This window comes from Geotrypetes seraphini, chromosome 6 (assembly GCF_902459505.1).
Source record: "Geotrypetes seraphini chromosome 6, aGeoSer1.1, whole genome shotgun sequence".
NCBI lineage: Eukaryota > Metazoa > Chordata > Amphibia > Gymnophiona > Dermophiidae > Geotrypetes > Geotrypetes seraphini.
This window is the reverse complement of record NC_047089.1, coordinates 4,548,647-4,569,182: the sequence shown is the minus strand read 5'-3', so window position 1 is coordinate 4,569,182 and position 20,536 is coordinate 4,548,647. Positions and strand designations below refer to the sequence as shown.

Sequence of the window (20,536 nt, the reverse complement as noted above, 5' to 3'; positions counted from 1 at the left end):
GGCCAAGAGCCCGTACCCCCCTGCTTGTTGACATAGTACATCGCTACCTGATTGTCCGTCCGCACGAGTACTACCTGGTCGTGCAGCAGGTGGACAAAAGCTCGCGCCGCCAGAAAAATGGCGCGAAGCTCCAGCACATTGATGTGGCACCGACGGTCCTCGGCCGACCACAGAGCCTGCGTCCTCAGACCGTCCAGGTGCGCTCCCCACGCGTACTCGGAAGAGTCCGTCGTCAAGACCTTGGTGTGAGGAGGAACGCGAAACAGCAAACCCCCTGACAAATTGGAAGAGTCGGTCCACCAACGGAGCGATCGACGTAAACAAGGAGTTACTGATATCCGGGAAGACACCGGATCGCGATCCTGGCGCCACTGCGACGCCAGAGTCCATTGCGCGATTCTCAGGTATAAGCGAGCGAACGGCGTGACGTGAACCGTCGACGCCATGTGACCCAGCAAAACCATCATGTGCTGGGCCGACACCTGCGACTGCCCTCGACAATGCCGACTCCACCGAAGCAGAGTCTCCCGCCGGGGCGGGGGGAGAAAAGCGCGAAGGCGAACCGTGTCCAGCACGGCTCCAATGAACTGGAGAGACTGCGCCGGACGCAATTGAGATTTGGGGAAGTTCACTTCGAACCCCAGGCCCTGTAAAAGACTGATAGTCTGTCGGGTCGCTAAAATAACCCCCTCCCTGGACGGGGCTTTGATCAGCCAATCGTCCAGATAGGGAAAGACCTGTAGACCCCGCGAGCGCAGGGCCGCCGCCACCACCACCATACACTTGGTGAATACCCGAGGGGAGGATGCCAGCCCGAAGGGAAGAACCCGATACTGCAGGTGCAAATCCCCGACCTGGAACCGCAAAAACCTGCGGCAAGCGGGATGCACCGGAACATGGGTGTAAGCTTCCTTCAAGTCCAGGGAGCACATCCAATCCCCCTCCTCCAAAAGAGGATAGAGAACCGGGAGCGATAACATACGGAACTTCTCTCGGACCAGGAACTTGTTGAGCTTCCGGAGGTCCAAAATGGGGCGTAAGTCCCCGGTCTTTTTGGGGACCAAAAAGTAACGGGAGTAAAATCCCAGGCCCATCTGATCGCGAGGCACCACCTCGACCGCCCTGAGGCTCAACAAGGCCCTGGCCTCCTCCAGGAGAAGGGGCAGCTGGTTCCGATTGGGAGGGCAAGCCCCGGGGGGCAAGTCCGGAGGCGGACAGGAGAAGTTCAACGAATAGCCGTCTGAGATTATCCCGAGCACCCAGGCGTCCGACGTGATCACCGACCAGGCCCCGGCAAAGGCCGTCAGCCGACCCCCGATGGGGAGGGGGTGGCTCGATATTGCGGTGGGGGCCCGCCCCCAACCGCCTATCCCGTCAAAAGGACGGCGCGGCCTTGGCGGCCCCCTGCGCGGCAGGTTTAGAGGGGCCGCCTCTACTCTGCTGGGGCTGTCTTCGAGGGGGCGGTCTGGAGAAGGCCGGTGTGGACTTCTGAGGGTATCTCCTCGGAGGCTGCCTGAAAGGGCGCTGAGCAGGCGCCTTAGGCTTCGGCTTCACCAGAGAGGCCAAAGAGCGTTCCTGTTTGGAAAGTCGCTCCGTCGCCGCATCCAAAGTGTCATCAAACAATTCCACGCCAACGCAAGGCAAATTAGCCAGGCGTTCCTGCAAATTGGCCTCCATTTCGAGGGTACGGAGCCACGCCAGCCGGCGCATGGCCACTGCACAGGCTGAGACCCTCGAGGCGAGTTCAAATGCATCATAAATCGCGTGGAATAAATAGAGGCGCAGCTGGGTCAGGTTGGAACTAAAGGTGGCGAACCGGTCCCTATGCGACTCAGGCATCACCTCCCGAAAGGAGGGGAGGTCCTTCACCATCGTACGGAGGAAGGAAGAGTACGAGAAGGCGTAGTTCAGGACCCTGGTCGCCATCAGAGAGTTCGCATAGAGACGGCGCCCAAATTTGTCAAGGGTCCGGCCCTCCCTACTAGGCGGGACCGTCGCCGAGACCCGGGAAGGCTGAGATTTTTTGACTGCCGATTCCACCAGAAGCGAAGTGTGGGAAAGTTGGCCCTTCTCAAACCCTTTGATGGGAAGGGTGCGATACTTAGACTCCATTTTGGCGGGGACCACAGCGACCGTCAATGGAGCCTCAAGATTCCTCAGAAAGGTCTGACAGAGGACCTTGTTAATTGGAAGGCGCGGCGACTCCCTGGGGGGGGCAGGGAGATCCTGCTCCTCCAAAAACTCCTTGGTGTAAGTGGACCCTTCCGACAAGTCAACACCCAAAGCCGCAGCCATATCCTGCACAAACCTCGTAAAGGACGAGGGTTTAGCAGGAGGAGAGGGAGACCGAGACTTCCCGGCAGAGCCGAAGGGAGAGGCCTGGTTGGAGTATCTGGGCTCCCTACCCGACCCCGACCCCAAAGAGACACAGTCCTGCGACCTCGACGGAGTCGGAGACCGGGTGCGCCTGGAGGAACCCCTCGGGGATCCCCCCGGGGTCCGAGGCACCGAGGTCCGCCCCTTCGGCCCGGGCGAGGAAGCCCGAGAGCTCTCCCTGGCCGGAGACCGGAACAAAATGGGGTTATCAACCCGCAAATCCCGAACTTGCAAGGCCCCGCCCCTGGCCGGTGACGAGCGACCACGCCGCCGAGGCGAGGTCCGAGACCTCTTAGCCTTCCTCGGCTTGCGCCTCGCTCGAGACCTGCCCGAGGGAGACGAACCCCTCGAGGACCCCGAGGACGAGGACGAAAGTCTTCGTACTCGGCGCCCCTTGTCCTTCGGCCGCACACTACGCTCCGGCGGATCTCGCGAAGCCGGGTCCGAGGGAACCACCGAGGTCGAGGCCGTGGGCGCCTCGGGAGCCAAGGCCCCGGTACCCGAGACCGAGGTCGCCAACTGCGGGGCCACCGGGGCCGAAGCCTCCGAGGCCGAAGCTGCCGAGGCCGAAGCCTGGTGCAGCTGGTCAATGGCCCCGGTGAGCTCCGAGGCGATCAACGCCCGGAGCAATTCCTGGAACACGGGGATTGACATCCCCTGCGGCAAGACCTGCCGCTGCTCCTCAGAGGGCGACCTCGGTCTCGAGTATTCCCTCGGGGCAGCGGACGATGGCAACTTGGGCTTCACTGAGGCGGACCCACCCGCCGACGAGCCCGAGGATGGCTTCTTAGATGGAGCTGAGGAGGGAAGCGGAGACTTACCCGAGGCCTTGGAAGAGGGCAGCTGCTTCGAAGGCACCGAGGCCCGAGGCGACGCCGACGGTCCCGAAGCTGAGGCCGAGGCCGATGTCGAGGCCGAGGTCAAGGCCGGGGCCGAAGCCGAGGCCGAACTCGAGGCCTTCCCCGGCGGGGACTCCACAGAGAAAAGTTCCGCCATGCGGGCCTTTCGGCGTTTAAGCGCCCGCTTCTGAAAGGTGGCACACTTATCGCAGGATGCCGTCGGGTGTTGGGGCCCCAAACACCGCAAACAGCACCTGTGCGTGTCAGTAATAGAAAGGAGTCTTTCACAGCGCCCGCACTTTTTAAAGCCCGTTACGGGCCGGGACATGGGCCCACAAGCGAGCCGGGAACAAGCGAGGTTCCTCGGCCACGGCTACCGGGAGCCCCCGGTAGTAACGAATACGAAGTTTTTTTTTTTTTTTTTTTTTTTGAAAAAGAAAGAAACAAAGCAAAAAGAGACGAAAAAACGCAGCGACCGTGCGAAAAACCCCACACAGCCGCGGCGACAGAAGGCAAATTTAGCACAATTTCTCCACAGGGCTTCTGGCTCCGCGGATGAAAAAGAACTGAGGACCACGAGGTGGGGATGCGCCCTCTAGTGGCAAGAAGGCTAGCACATGCGTGGTGCAGTGTGCAAACTTGAAACTTCTAGCAAGTTTGCTTGAAAAGCTGTCCGCGCTGGGGCTCCGTAGATGACGTCACCCACATGTGAGAATATCATGCCTGCTTGTCCTGGGATAAAAATTGCTATGCCCCAACAAATCAGCATTCATTTTCTCATACCTATAACTTGAGCATAAATTCGCCTACCAAAAAGGAAAATTGAGGCGATCATAATTTTTCCAATTATGAATTACCATTTGCATGGCTATCCTGGTCATAATTAGGAAAAGCCGGCATTTATAGTGGTCCATGGAGAGTTTAATATGCAATAATGTCCAGTGTTCTTCCCAGGGCCTTTCAGCCAGGCACTCCGCCCAGCTAATTTAGATGAGCGCCCGGCTGTAATCTCGATCGCCAATCCTGCTGCTGCTGCCGCCTTCTGCTCAACATTTTTTTTTTTAAAAACCTTCTCATCGGCTTGGAGATTTACCGGGCTGACTCGGCACAGCCTGAATCGCAGGAGCCTGACTTTTTTTTTTTTTTTTTTAGTTTTTAACGCTAGCAAGCGACTTGAACCCATGCTCCGGGGCTCTAACGTGCATGCCGCTTCCCTCCGAAACCGGAAGTCACGTCCCGAGGGGGGAAGAGAAGGGAAGTCGGCATGCACACGCCCTGGAGCATGGGTTCGCTATAGGAGACAGGTCAGCTTACAACTTGCACTTGCTTGCTTCGGGCTTTCTTCGCTGCCGGGTCTTGCCTACTTTCTGTTTCCGTAAAGGCAGGACCCGGCAACGAGGAAGGCCCGAAGCAAGCAAGAGCAGCGAGTTGTAAGCTTCCTTCCGTTGTTGACTTATGGAAGATAGGTCAGCGATGGAAGGAAGCTTACAACTTGCCTTAGTCCAGCCCTGCACAACATGCGACCCAAAACGGATCTCACTGCCGATATGGCTCTCACTCCGCTCTCCTTTGAAGATAGCTCAGGAGGCAAGATTTAGCCTGAGATCAGACGAACATTAAAGGGCATCTGAGCAGATTGAGGAGAACATGTCCTGTTTTTCCATGCCTAAAAATACCACCTTGTCTAATGTAATCTCTGATCAGATCCTTAAGAGTGATACAACTATGTATGCTGGACAGTCTCCTCCAGTAAACAGAGCTTTAAAGCCTGCAGCCATACAGAACCAGATGGTCAAAGGGCTCCGAAGTGTAGTATTGCCAAGGGATCTGTCTCACAAGTTTCTGCTGCTGGCAGATGTAAACACAGCACAAGAAATAGAGACTTGTGGCATTCTGTGTGGAAAGCTGATGCATAATGAATTTACTATTACCCATGTAGTAGTGCCAAAGCAACAGTACAGTGATATGGGGAATATGGAAGAATTATTCAGTGTTCAAGATCAACATGATCTCCTCACAGAAGAAAGACGGAGAGAAAGAGAGAGGCAGATACTGGAGAGGGGGGGAGAGAAGGGAAGGAGATAGAGATGTCAGACCATGGGGTGGAGTGGCAAGGAAGGAAAGGAGAAAAGAGAGATGCCAGAGCATAGGGGAGGGGTGGAGACAAAAAATGGAGAGGGGTTGAAGCTGAAATAAATCATGTACAAAGGAGAGAAAGGGCACAGGATATAAAGTTTACTGAAGAGACATAGAAAGAGGGAAGATACCACATGGAACAGAGAGAGGACAGACACTGGATGGAAAAGGCAGAAAGAGTGGACAGTGGATGCAAGGGGCAGAGATAGGGTGGACAGTAGATGGAAGGGGTAGAGAGAGGGTAGAGGCTGGGTGGAAGGGGCAAAGAGAGAGGACAGATGTTGCATGGAAGGGAGTGAGGACAAATGCTGAATAGAAAGAAGAGAGTGAAGAGAAGATGACTAAAGCAGAAACGACAAAAGGTAGAAAAAAATATTTTTTTTGCTTTACGTAGAATCAAGTAGTATTGTAACTGTATTGATTAAAATTTATCAATAGGAAATGGAAATAAGGCAATTTTTGGGGGGGACTAAACCCCTTTCCTCAGATCAGGACAGGATACCATAACAGCTGTATACTGTACTGTCTTGAAGAAAGATTTGGCCTCTGAAAGCTAATTGAAAAATGGATTAGTCCAATAAAATGGTATTTTCATATTTCTCATTATTTGTTTTATTTCTATTTGTTAATTTGTAAAGTGGTGACTTATGTAGAAGTTTTTTTTCAAATTTACATCTACTGTCTTTATATTTTGCACAGTATTAGGGGACATGTGTCACTGTTTCTGTGGTGTTTCATTGTATGAAGAGTCTGGTTTCTACATATTTCTATTTTTAGTTTGTGATTAGTCCATATTGGGCGAGGGTGTGTATGAAAAGGACATGGCTTTCTGTTAGCATCGACTACAGGATCAATTGTCTGTGTAGGATCTGGTTTGTTTAGTTTTACAATGCATGTGTTGGTGTTCTAGTGCTCACTGCAGTGTTTAAGATGCTGCCTTTTCCTAGATGCACCCTTATTGTGTGACTCATGGATTATTACTAAAAATATATTTTTTTATATAGATGAGGGGGTTGTTAAAAAAATGATTAGCACTGGCTGTCATATATACTAGGTACACCACTGGATTTAATGACCCTATTCTAACTTTACTGTTGACGTAGGTGTTGTCCCCCCCAACACACAGACACACACATTATAAAGAATTAAATTAAAGTTGTATTATCATCAAGCAGCTTTCAAATGACATTATAAGCAAATAAAAATAAAATAATATTTTTAATACATTGCTAATTATTACCTGCATCTTTACCTATACTGTTTTGCCCTAGCTCTTACTTTGCACTATAGCAAAATAAAAAAGAAGCAGATAAAGATCAATCACACAGGTACCCTTCAAGGCTCAGTAACACCTCTCCATAAATTATGTGGAAGAGGTCTGGAAGTGGGGATAGCATCTATTTCATATCCTCAGTGAGACCTCAGGAAGGAATCTAGTGATCAAAACATTATTAGAGGTGGTGTACAGCCATTTCTTGTATGACTGGATGAGCTATATTTATCTTTTTTTTTTTAGTTGTTTAAATTCATGCAAAAATAAATGGTTAGATTGAACCTAATGACTTCATTAACACATTTCCCTTTTTTAAACCTCTATACCATTTGAAAGAGGGTGAATATCTAATTATTCAGTTCTAGAATTGGATACTTCTTAGATTTAGTAAAAATATTCTGGCACAAGTGTCAAACCTTAAAAAAGGAAGTCATATCGAGCATTGGAAAATAATAATAATTAACTAATAAAAATAGTATACATTTAATTTTCTCCACTACCAAATTTCCCTGCCCCACCCGGCTACTTTTTCATGCCACCCGGCTGGAAAAAATTTCTGGGGAGAACACTGATGTCCCACATATGACAACCTCGTATGTCAATGGAATCGACGACTCCAGAATGGAATTAATTTGTCCCCAAATTGACCTCCAAAAATTGAGTATCAAAGGACAATAGAACAATAGATGATGCAATGTCCCTATGTCCAGATGACAGCATCTATTAGATTTAGAACCATCTAATTTTTGTAAACGAACAGGGGTCCAGAAACTTCTATATAACAGAAAAAAACCATGTTTGTCTAATAGATAGGCCATCTCACCTCAGACGAAAGAGGAAATTGCATCATCAGAGGCCGATCGGTCTAGCAAAGGCCCCGAGACTGCCTGATGGAATTGCTGGCTCAGCAGTGCTTCTCCTCTTCCTAGCAGCAGCTTACCGTGTGCTTTTAACTTAAGTTGTCTGATGGAACCATGGCTAAACTAATGCTAGTGGCAGCTGTGTGGGGAAGTTAAACGCACGCAGTGAGCTGCTGCTAGGGAGAGGAGATGTACTGCAAGACAGGGAGAAGGGATACTGCTGCTAGACAAGGGATAGGGGAAGGAAAGAGAAGGGAGAAGAGGTGCTGCTGGACCTGGCAGAAGGGGAGGGGAAGGGAAATTGCTGCTGGACTTGAAGGAGAAGGGGAACGAAAGAAAAGGTGTTGCACGCTGGAGGGGAGGGTGAGATGGTGCATGGGGAGAACACATATTAGTTGTGAATGGGGTTGGAAGGAGGAAAGGAAGAAAGGAAAATTGTTGCAGGATGAGCGAGAGTGATATGGACATGGTGTGGATGAGAGGGGAAAATGGGGCATGGGGAGAGAACAAGTTGTGAGTGGGGTTGGGGAGAGAAGGAAGGAAAATTGTTGCACACAGCAACTATGTAACACTCATACTTTATATTTCAAATTTCTGATTTACCTGAAAACAAATTTAAACACAGACTACTGCAATTACTACGGTAATTACTTAGTATTCAAAATAACTTACTTTCAGGAGCATTTGTATCCTATGCCTAAGGAATAACTGGAGACTCCCACAGCAATCTTTTCAAGTCTATCATACCTGTGCAAAGAGGGATGAGTTGAGGACTAAACAAATTAAAGCTGGAAAGCCTCAAACTGCTTTGAAACAGGAGTCCTAAAGCATTTTCTGCTAATGTTACTTTATCACACCAATCAAGCCAAACCAAACAAGTATGGCATAGGTGTGATGAGAAAAGGAAGTTCCTGTCTGATTTTAAACAGATATGCCTGCCAGAGAGCATTCAGGTTTTACAGACGGGCTTCAACCTAGTCTCCCTTTTCCCACATACTTGCCTTAAGCCATTCCTGCAACACGACCTGCATTGCAATCACTATACATGTTTTACTTCCTTAGCCTTAACACACATGCACTCATCAGTAAGCTTCTTGTAAAATTCTTCCTTTTGCATTTGGAGATTTTCAGAAAATTTGAGGAAGTCTGGATGTTCTTTCAGTCTTGACAGCTAAGGAATATATTTCATTAAGTAGGATGCAGCATTCAGACAGATCAGCTACATTTCTGGATATCTCAAGCTACTAATATGACTCAAGTTTGTATGTCATAATGGTCCAAATTATTTTTCAGACACCCACACATCAAGCAGTTGAAACCCTTAAAAAACTAAGTTTTCTATAGATATGTTCCTTTCCAAAAGATTAAAAATGCCTTCACTCCCATCATTCATAACTGTACAGTTAATCACCCTTCAAGAAGTGTGTGTATGGGGAGCATGGAAGCTTACATAGGAAACATCCTCACCACTGGATAGAACTTCTAAGACACCTTATTTCCAACTTTGGACAAATCTTCGCTAAATACTCTTAATTCATTCTCTGATTAGATCAAAACTTGATTATTGCAATTAATTATACAAGGGAATCACGCAAAGAGAATTAAGTCTTCAGATTATTCAAATTACTGTAATAAACATTATCGCCAATAAGAGGAAATTCGATCATGTAACACCACTCTTAAAGAATGTACATCAGTTGAACAGCATACAAAATTGCCTTACCAACCTTCAAAGTTTAAATGTCAAGAGCACCCTCATGCTTCATCTCTAGATCATTAAGATCCGATGACAAACATTTACTTACTGTTCCTTCCTTAAGAATTATTAACACGACAGGATACAATCTTTTCTGTGACAGCTTCTCATATATAGAACTCGCTACCTATACACTTGAGAGAAAAAACTAATCTAGATTTTAAAGGAAACCTTAAATGCTTTCTTTTTATTTTTTTTTTGTTTGAAATATTTTTATTCAAAAAGCAAGCAGACATAACAAAATATACAACTACAGCTCAACAAGGAAATACACAGGACGAGCCCCATTGGGATACACAAACGAGAACCAGAAGACCCCCAGAACAGAGGCGGCTCCCATCGGAACAAATACAGTGAACAGAACAACAGTGCAGTTTTGATCCCTCCCCCAAAGTTTTTCACCCCAAACATGCCACACTCCACCAGCCCCCCCCCCCCCCCCCGAGTGACTGGAAACAGCAGAAAAAGATAAAAGGAATAATCCCTCCTCACACAATGTGCACCACAGCTATCACTGCCTCCCATAGTGACCTGTATAGCGTGTTGGGCCCCTGCATTCCTGCACCCACACTGTGCAGTTCCCAAAGAGCCACTTCCCTAAGAGATCACTCCCATCCCACCACCTCAGGAGCTGCCTCGTCCATCCACAGCCAAAGCACTCTCCACTTAGCCATTAAAAGAGCAATATACAGAAAGCGTCAGTGCGCAATCATCAGCCCCTGATCCAACACCTCCTCCTCATGCCCCAGTACCAAGATCATATAGGACCACTGCAGAGACACCCCCAAGATCTTGGTCAGGAACTCCAATATCCCATTCCAATAACCACTCAGCATAGGACATTCAATGAATATATGCACCAATGATCCCCTCATGCACTTACATTTCACACATTCTTCAGATTCCCAGAGACCCGCCCTGACTCCCCGGGACCTAGTAAAATAAGTACGGTGCAGTAATTTAAATTTTAGTTCCTGCAGTTGGGCATTGCTGGTCCCCCACACTATGTTAGCAAAACAAGCAGTGAGAAACTCAAGGCTAACCGGCTCCCCCAGCTCTAGGGACCACTTAGAAGCTAATTTGGGCAACTGAGAATCTGCTCGCTCCACCCATGCCAGCCCATACCAAATGGAAAGAGAATTGAATGTAGGAGGAAGGGACAATAAAGAGTTAATCCACCTTTAGGAAATGGCCACCCAATGGACTATACCAGTGTTTGGTCAGATAATAATGGCACAGCTGCAGGTAAGCAAAACACAGCATCGTTGGTACTGACCATTGGCAGTGGAGCTCGTCATAATAGGGAAAAACGAAGGGAGTACTATCTGAGAGACAAACACGCCCCATACAGCAACCTATGCCAAACCGTTCCACATCCATGTCCTACCCAATCCCGGCGGGAACTCGGGATTACCACAAATCAGCAGAAAGCCCAATTCCTCTGGCTCCCGCCAACTCTCTTCCTCCACCATAAGAGCACCCACCATCGGGGGGGTCCAGCCACACCGAGTTAATCCCTGTGCAAGGGCGCCAACGAACGGTGCAGAGCCACCCAATAATTCAGGAAGCCTGCTGGCACAAAGCGAAAATGTAGGGTAAAAAGTTAATGTACCCATCTCATCAGGGCAGCCACATTGTATAATCTAAGATCCCAGAGTCACAGCAATATAGTTCATATAATCTTGAAGCTTAATCTTTATGAGGACCAAATGGGGTATCAGACAGCCCGACAAACAGCTTAGTTTGAAGGGAGAGATTCTTCATTTGCCCCGCGGTACCTCCTCCTCCATACTTCTTATTTTTTACTATTTTTTCTAAATTATTTGTTCTTCTCAGTGATGATTATCTTATAATTTCATATACTTTTGACTTATTAATTAAAGTTACTTAGCTTTCAGCCTTGAAGTCATTCCCCTGAACGCTAACGTGTTTCGAGTATCTTTGTCAAGGCGACATGGGGAAGTTATTTTGTGGACATACACAGCGTACCGCCAACCGACTTGGAAAAGCAAACAAGTCGGTTGGCGGTACGCTGTGTATGTCCACAAAATAACTTTCCCATGTCGCCTTGACAAAGATACTCGAAACGCATTGGCGTTCAGGGGAATGACTTCAAGGCTGAAAGCTAAGTAACTTTAATTAATAAGTCAAAAGTATATGAAATGATAAGATAATCATCACTGAGAAGAACAAGTAATTTAGAAAAAATAGTAAAAAATAAGAAGTATGGAGGAGGAGGTACCGCGGGGCAAATGAAGAATCTCTCCCTTCAAACTAAGCTGTTTGTCGGGCTGTCTGATACCCCATTTGGTCCTCATAAAGATTAAGCTTCAAGATTATATGAACTATATTGCTGTGACTCTGTGATTTTTACGGTGTTAAGATATTTGACATCATCACTATAAGGCATTTTTTAAATCTAAGATCCAGCAGTGCCAGCCCTCCCCTGCCACGACTCTGCGTGAGCATCAGCAAACACTTTCCTCGTTTGTAAGCACGAAGTCCAGTATGACCCCATCCCCGCGTGTGTTCTATTACCAACTGCTGGAACAGTTCTCCTTGTAGAAAATCCAGACTCTCCCTACTTCTAGAAGACTCTGCAATAGGGATACCCCATCACCTATTAGTAAGGCTTTACCTTTTTTAGATACATTCTGAATGTCTACTATTAAATCTCTATCTACTTGTTCCTTCTGTGAAGGATGCCTGTATATCACACAGATGTAAAGATATTCATCATTCCCTCTTTCCAAATTGATCAACTTTACCTCTTCCTTGCCCAGCAGATCCTGCAGTTATATGACTTTAAATATGATCTTTAACCCTCCTCCTCCTCCTTTTCTTCCTACCCTGTCTTTCCTGAACAGATTATAGCCCAGTAAAACTACATCCCAGTCATGGTTCTCTTTGAACCATGTCTCTGTGATCGCCACTATATCTAACTCCTCTTCTTCCATCACAGCTTCTAGAATCAGAATCTTGTTTCCCATACTTCGAGCATTAGTATATTGTATACTGCTTTCCAGACATTGCCCCCTTTTCCCATCCGTGTAGAGCTATTCAGTGATTTACCTACATGATGGCTTATACTCACCTGGGAGCTTTGATGACCCTGCCCCATCATTTCTAGTTTAAAGCCTTCTTCAGTAGATTAGCCTGCCTGTTGCAGAAGACACTTCTTCCCTTCTTCAATAGATGCACACCATCCCTGATCAGCAGGCTTGGAAAATCATCCCATGGTCCAGTAGCCAAAATGCTCGCGACACCATCCACGTAGCCATGTCATCTCCAGGATGCGAGCTTGACTGCTTCACCTTCTCTCCCAGAGCCACAAAGTCGCTTTTGATATGTTCACAGGGGTACCTGGTAGTATTGTTAGTGCCAACATGAATGAGCAGCATCGGATAATAGTCATCAGGCTTGATGAGTCTCGGCAAGCTCTCCGTAACATCTTGGATTTTGGCACCAGGCAGATAGCATACCTCGCATGACATCATGTATGGTATACAGTAATTTTTGGGATTTCAAGCTTTGGTCCTTCCTCTCCTCCACTTCCGGGACAGCATACCGGTTCTTCAGTTCAAGGGGGGGGGGGGAGACACAGTACCAATACCAACCTTGCAGTATTCCGTAATCTGAGTCCTTCTTCCCCAAAGCTTTAAGAACCATTTCATCAATGTACCTCTCATTCTCACAGAGGCTTGACACCTCCTCTCAGTTCCTTTACTTCTTTCATGAGAGTCAAGCTGAAGACAGCTTATACACTGGAACCACTCCCTCTGCCTAAGTAACATTTTCTGTCTACACAGAGACAGAAGTTGTAACCTGAACAGCAGCTTTGGTGATACAATGTTTTCCAACCATACCATAGTGCAGAAGTACATACACCTGGAAGAATAAAGAAATGGCAGAAAAATCCTACCAAAGTAATGCCCTCTTCCTGGTTGGCTGTAAAGCCTATAAATCAAAAAGCTCTGCCTTGGGGTGGGCGAGAGGGAATGAATAATAATAATAACTTTATTTTTGTATACCGCAGTACCGCAACAGTTCAGAGTGGTTTACAGAGGAAGAGACTGTACACAGACAGCGATGTCACATACAAGACATTCAGATTATCTTAGCAAGTCGGGATTAGTCAGGTATATCCAGAGGCATATCAGAGATACAAGGCAGGGATACAAGGCAGGGAAAGAGTCAGAGGAATTTATCAAAGAGATAGATTTTAATTGCTTTCCTGAAAGTTTGGTAGGAGGGTGAATTAGAAATGAGGGTGGTTAGACATTTATTCCATTTGCCTGCTCGGAATGACAGAGATCTATCAAGGAATCTCTTGTAGATACAGCCCTTTAAGGATGGGAAGGCAAACAGGTAGGCATTAAATAACACCAGAGCCTTTCCTCAACAGCTACTTGTGCCCTAATCTGAAATTATGCCCCGAAATTCAACCTAAAAAACTGTTTTGTATTAAACCCTAACAGAGATTCTAAAGGCTAAACCATTGCCACCCTAACTGATTTTGTTGAGCTAAAAAATAAAATTACAATGATATAATCTACTGAAACCCAAGTTTACCTTTCCCAGACAGTGGTTCACAGGTTGCTGTGAAAACTATCATTAATGCTGAGCCTCTACAACCTCTCTCTTAGAACCAGGCTTACTGAGGGTTGGCACTAGGCCAGCATTCCTCCCCTCAAGGGTCACCTGAGGAGTCTGATCTTTTAAGAAAGTCATCAGAGTTCAGTTCAGAAAAAGGTGACAAATGATAAACGGGATGGGATGACTTCCCTATGAGGAAAGGCTCTTCAGCTTGGAGAACACAAGGCAAAGATATAATAGAGGTCTAAAAAATACTAAGTGGATTGGAATGGGAAGATATGAATCACTTAACACTAGAGTGCTAGGGGTCATGCAATGAAGCTACTAAGTGGTGAATTTAAAACAAACTGGAGTGAAATGGTGTGGTAGCCACCTTAGTCCACTTTCCAAGGGGTCATTCATTCCGTGTCAAGTGGTCTAGGGCAGTGGTTCCCAACCCTGTCCTGGAGGACCACCAGGCCAATCGGGTTTTCAGGCTAGCCCTAATGAATATGCATGAGAGAGATTTGTATATAATGGAAGTGAGAGCCATGCAATTCTGCTCCATGCATATTCATTAGGGCCATCCTGAAAACCCGATTGGCTTGGTGGTCCTCCAGGTCAGGGTTAGGAACCACTGCTCTAGGGCTCTCCACCTCACCATCACGGATTTTGAGGAAACTTTGTGCACTGGTAAATGAACTCTGGTAAAGTTTAAGATCTGCCAGTGGAAAACTTGTGGAGATATAGCTCTTTGTTTAATACAATACCATGAGCATAAATACAGCATCCCTGCACAAGGGTTTCTCGTATGAAGAGAGACTGAACAAATTGCAGCTCTACACTCTCGAGGAATGTAGGGAGAGGGGAGACATGATCGAAACATTTAAGTACCTCACAGGACGTGTCGAAGTGGAAGATGATATTTTCTTTCTCAAGGGACCCTCGGCCACAAGAGGGCACCTGCTCAAACTCAGGGGCGGAAAATTTCATGGCGACACCAGAAAGTATTTCTTCACAGAGAGAGTGGTTGATCATTGGAACAAGCTTCCAGTACAGGTGATCGAGGCAGACAGCGTGCCAGACTTTAAGAATAAATGGGATACCCATGTGGGATCCCTACGAGGGTCAAGATAAGGAAATTGGGTCATTAGGGCATAGACAGGGGGTGGGTAAGCAGAGTGGGCAGACTTGATGGGCTGTAGCCCTTTTCTGCCGTCATCTTCTATGTTTCTAACTTTGGCAACTTTAAGTCAAAATATTTCTTAGCCCATTAAAGCAAAACAAATGAAACTTGGCAATCTTATACAACTTTTGGGTTGTCTTTTACTAAGGCGCACTAGCGTTAAATTATATTCTATGGACACGTTAGCATTTAGCGCGTGCTAAATTGGCTAGCACGCCTTAGTAAAAGACCCCTTTATGACCTAGTCAATGGAACTAATGCAGATTTCAAAGCGGGCCCAAAAAATGGACTGTGCTTTAATAAAATATTTCAAAGTTTAGCCTTCTGTGGCTCCTGTAATAATGAAGCATCCCTGTAAAATCTTGTTTGTTATTTTGTGACATGACTTTGTTCTCAAATATACAATTTCAACTTATTAAGCAAATCTTATTACTTTATGGTTTCAATTTAAAGCTTGTTTTTTTTCTTTTTTTTCCTTGAAAATTTATTGAAGATTTTCAAAAATACAGAAATAAAAAATAAACAAAACAGGTCAACAATAAATGGTTACCATAATCAAGACAAAAGAATTCTAGAAATATATATAAAGGAAAACATTATGTGTATATATATAACAATAATATTGTCATTGGATTCTTGTGATAATCAAAAAGAGATAGGGGAGGAGAGTGATAAAAAGGGGAAGAGGAAAGAAAGGGAGAGGAGAGAGTGATAAAGAAAAAGCCGAAGGGGAGGAAGAGGATCTTAAATCAGGGGAAAGAAAAAAGGGAAAAAGGGGAGAAGGAAAAAGAGAGATCCCCCAGAGGCCAAAGAGAAAAAGAAGAGAAGGAAGAAAAGAGGAAGAAAGTTGAAAAAGAGAGCAGTCATATACTCAGATGTATTGAGTTCTCAAAGAGAGTCCAAATAATCTGTAAAAGCGGCCCATTTAGTGTGAACATTAGCAGAAAGAGGCATTTCGGAGGAGATCAATAACTCGCGTTTATGTTGTAATAAGACCGATTGGAACCAAAAATGAACAGAAAGCGAGTCAAAAGATTTCCAGTTAGAAAGTATAAGTCTTAACGCAATAATAAGGAGTGTATCAAATAAAGAATATTGAGGTCTAGAAATAGTAATGGAGGGAACCTCTGATTTTAGTATTATGATATCTGAAGATAAATCAGAATGTAATTGGAATATTAATTAGAAAATGGACCAGACATCTGTCCAAAATCGTTTTAATGAGGAACATTCAAATACCATATGTAGCAAGGTACCTGGTAATGATTTACAATTCCAACATTTATTTGAGGGAGTAAAACCAGCCACATGCAATTTTTGAGGAGTCCAAACAGTCCTATGTTTTTTTTCAATAAGTGTCAAAAATTGGGTATTTTTAACCAGCTTTTACAAAAAAAAAAAAATTCTGGAAACATTTTCAAGCTAACTACTAGAAAGAGCGTTTTAGACCCCTGAAAAAGTTGGCTTTGTTTTTCAACACCAAGCAAACAGTATCTGAAAATAAGGGTCAAAGTTCAACAAAAACGCTATAGACTTACAACATATCTTTCAATGTTTATGATATATATAAATGGGCACAACTGAGTTGAATGCTGATGACAGTTCTTCACTAGTAGCATGTATCACTGGAAGAAGAGTCACAGCTTATTTTATTGTAAAAAAAAAATAAAAAAGTTGGACTCAAATTGATACACAAATTATCCTCATTAGGTCCACTGAATAATTGTAAAATGTTTTATAGGTATTAATATAGAACCAAATCTTTTCCAGAGAAGGGAAAATGGTAAAACTAGAGGGCATAACTTGAGGTTGCATGGAGGAAGACTTAGGTGTAATGTTAGGAAATTCTTTTTCATAGAGGGTGGTGGATGGCTGGAATGCCCTCCCAAGGGAGGTGGTGGAGAGGAAAACAGTGATGGAATTCAAAAAAGCATGGGATAAACACAAAGAATCTCTAATTAGAAAACAAACAAATGATATAAATTAAAAAACTAAGGCCGGTACTAGACAAACTTGTACGGTTTGTGTCCCATAAGTGGCATTTCAGGTAGGATGGACTGGGGAGGGCACCAATGAGGGCTCCACTAATTTGGAACATGAGGATGTTATTGGCAAGACATTACGGTAGATATCTTGCAAACAATGGGATGGTTGGATAGGCTAGAGCAGTGGTTCCCAACCCTGTCCTGGAGGAACACCAGGCCAATTGGGTTTTCAGGCTAGCCCTAATGAATATGCATGAAGCAAATTTGCATGCCTATCACTTCCATCATATGCAAATCTCTCTCGTGCATATTCATTAGGGCTAGCCTGAAAACTCAATCGGCCTGGTGTTCCTCCAGGACAGGGTTGGGAATCACTGGGCTAGAGTGAGCTTGGACGGCAACTTCAGCAGTTGGGACCTAGGCCATTACCAGGTGAACTTTAAGTCTATGGCCCAGAAATATCAAAGAAGAGACAACTTAATCACGTACAGTATATTTTATATTAAAGTTTTTGGGTTGTGGAACGAATCGTCTGAATTTCCATTATTTTCTATGGGGAAATTTGCTTTGATATATGAGTGCTTTAGATTACAAGCATGCTTCTGGAATGAATTATGCTTGCAAACCAAGGTACCCCTGTATTTCTAACGAGAATAACTAATGGACAGACTGGATGGACCATTCAGGTCTTTATCTGCCATCATTTACTATGTTACTATAAGACTGACAAGTTTCATTTGTTTTGCTTTAATGGGAAAGAAAATATTTTGACTTAAAGTTGCCAAAATTGTGCAGAAATGTCCCAGGTATATTAGGTAGATTGTGAGCCTGCTGGGAAAGACAGGGAAAAATGCTTGAGTATCTGAATAAATTAATGTAAACCGTTCTGAGCCCCCTTGGGAGAGTGGTATAGAAAAGCTGAATAAATAAACAAATACATGGTTGTGGTATGGTATCAAACAAAGAACTATATCTCCACAAGTATTCTACTGGCGGATCTTAAACTTTTCCAGAGTTTATTTGTGTCATGTAAGATTCAGCAAAGTTTCATCAAAATCCATGATGGGGAGCTCTAGACCTAGATGGATTTCATAAGGAGCTAGATCATAACATTAAGGGGAAAAAAAAATCAAAGACTATGACTAATTGAATCAGATTTTGACAACCCTACAGAACCTTTAGGAGAGGAATTGTGTTCATATCTAACAGCTGCATTTAACTTGGATGTTTGAACAGTGGGCCAAAGTAGTTCTTTCTAGTGGGTTACATAAACCAGCAATCATTGTCCATGTGGATTGCATCAACATTTTGGCCTCTGTCTTCTGAAATTGCTACTTTTGGAACGGCATTGTTTTGAGAGCTATCATCATGTGTTTGAGAATGTATTGGGTGTAACACTGGACCAGAGTCTAACCATGAAAGACCAGGTGGACTCCTTAGTTAGAAAGGGATTTTTTACTCTCTAGAAGCTTCGGTCCATTAAAGCATATTTCGATGTCTCATCATTTGGAATCCTAGTACAATCCCTTATACTGAGTCAACTAGATTATTGCAATATTGCCCACCTGGCAATTTCCCAGAAGAATATGTGGCGATTACAATTGGTGCAAAATGCAGCAGTCAAGCTAATTTTTGGGTTGAAGAAGTTTGATCATATAACACCTTCCTACCAACTTCTACATTGGCTACCGATGGAGGTGCGCATGAAGTTTAAGTTTGGATGCTTTTGCTTTAAGGCACTATTCGGTTTAGCCCCTAAATATATAACTGACCTCTTCTCTTTCTCAAACTTGCAATCGAATTTTGTTTCCCCACCGGTTAAAGGATGTAAATTTAAAAACCACCATCAACATCTTCTCTCACATCAAGCGGCATTATGAGTCAAAGATCTGGAACAATTGCTCACGCCTACTACTTATGGGGAATTTAGGAAACACCTGAAGTATTTAGGCAACTAACCTGTACAATCCTACTCCACAATAACTGATCTCTAGCGTTGTTAATAACTAGCTTCTAAGCTTGTTAATTCTACTTAACTTGTAACATCTTTTAACCACTGTAAACGCATAGAACTTCACAGTCCTGCGGTATATAAACTGTTATTATTTTCATTTTCATGCTCATGATCTAATCAAATACTTTTTTTTTGCTTAACAGGAAGAGGCTGCAAGAAAAAGCATTGCTAAAACTACCAACATGCAAAATCTACTGAGAACCATTTGTTTTCTATTATTCCTTTGGTTAATTAGCATATTTTCCTAAATGAACAAATCCTGCATCTCAGTTTCAAATTAATTCCTTTTCAGCCTAAGGAGGTGGGGGGAGGGGGGGAGGGGAGGAGGGGGGAGGGGAGGAGGGGGGAGGGGATGCATCAACATCTTTCCAGGACAACTGTACACAATCAAGAGTGGCCTCCCGCCTTCCCCTAGACCAGGGATCTCAAAGTCCCTCCTTGAGGGCTGCAATCCAGTGGGGTTTTCAGGATTTCCCAAGTGACTATGCATTGAAAGCAGTACATGCACATAGATCTCATACATAATCATTGGGGAAATCCTGAAAACCTCACTGGATTGCGGCCCTTGAGAAGGGACTTTGACACCCCTGCTTTTGCAGGGTTCCCATAGAGCAGTGATTCCCAACCCTGTCCTGGAGGAACACCAGGCCAATCGGGTTTTCAGGCTAGCCCTAATGAATATGCATGAGAGAGATTTGCATATGATGGAAGTGATAGGCATGCAAATTTGCTTCATGCATATTCATTAGGGCTAGCCTGAAAACCCGATTGGCCTGGTGTTCCTCCAGGACAGGGTTGGGAACCACTGCCATAGAGCAAGGGTGTCAAAGTCCCTCCTGGAAGGCCGCAATCCAGTCGGGTTTTCAAGATTTCCCCAGTGACTATGCTTTGAAAGCAGTACATGTACATAGATCTCATGCAGATTCATTGGGGAAATCCTGAAAACCCGACTGGATTGCGGCCCTCCAGGAGGGACTTTGACACCCCTGCCCTAGACTCATTTCACATCGAACCCCCCTCCCCCCCCCCCGGTTCCTTTTACTACGTCTATTGTAAACGAGGGTGAAAAATAGCAACGGAACAGCTTCGCCACCCGCTACAGACGGAGAGAGCTGCTCTGCCGAGTGGCCGCTTTGCTCGGCCTCAGGCCACACGTCAACGAAGGGGCTGTGTGAAGTGGAGAATGACACGGGGGGGGGAGGGGCACAGTCGGGTCTCGCGCCCCTCCCTCCTCGCGCCTCACCTGGCCACGCTCCCACTCCTAAGCGCTCGTTCGTCCCGTGTCAGTCTCGAGTCTGAACATCGGTCGCAACGCGGCTCCCCCGCCCCCAACCCCCCGACGGATTCAAGTCGGGCGCCCACAAAGTGGCGGGCGACGACTCACCTCGCACCGGCTCCGAGCAGCGCCGCCAGCCCGCGCGGCCACAGAAGGAAACTGCGTCACCCACCGACCGACGGGACGCAGGCGACGCTCGGGCGCCCCTGACGTCTGTTCCGCGTCTCTCCCCATTGGACGGCCGGGCTGTCGCTCAGAGC

The 20,536-nt window shown here is 45.7% G+C and overlaps 1 protein-coding gene across 4 annotated transcripts in view; it reads right to left on the bottom strand.

Moving 5' to 3' along the window:
• Positions 1 to 20,536, bottom strand: part of NUP98 (nucleoporin 98 and 96 precursor) — a 330,912-nt gene extending 310,376 nt beyond the window's left edge. For 3 of the 4 annotated variants that reach the window (XM_033947374.1, XM_033947378.1, XM_033947379.1), the window contains exon 1: positions 20,385 to 20,536. The gene's annotated coding sequence lies outside the window, so the exon portion shown is untranslated. Of the gene's footprint in view, positions 1 to 8,156; positions 8,232 to 20,384 lie in introns of all 4 variants that reach the window. The other variant, XM_033947376.1, reaches the window with a different exon arrangement.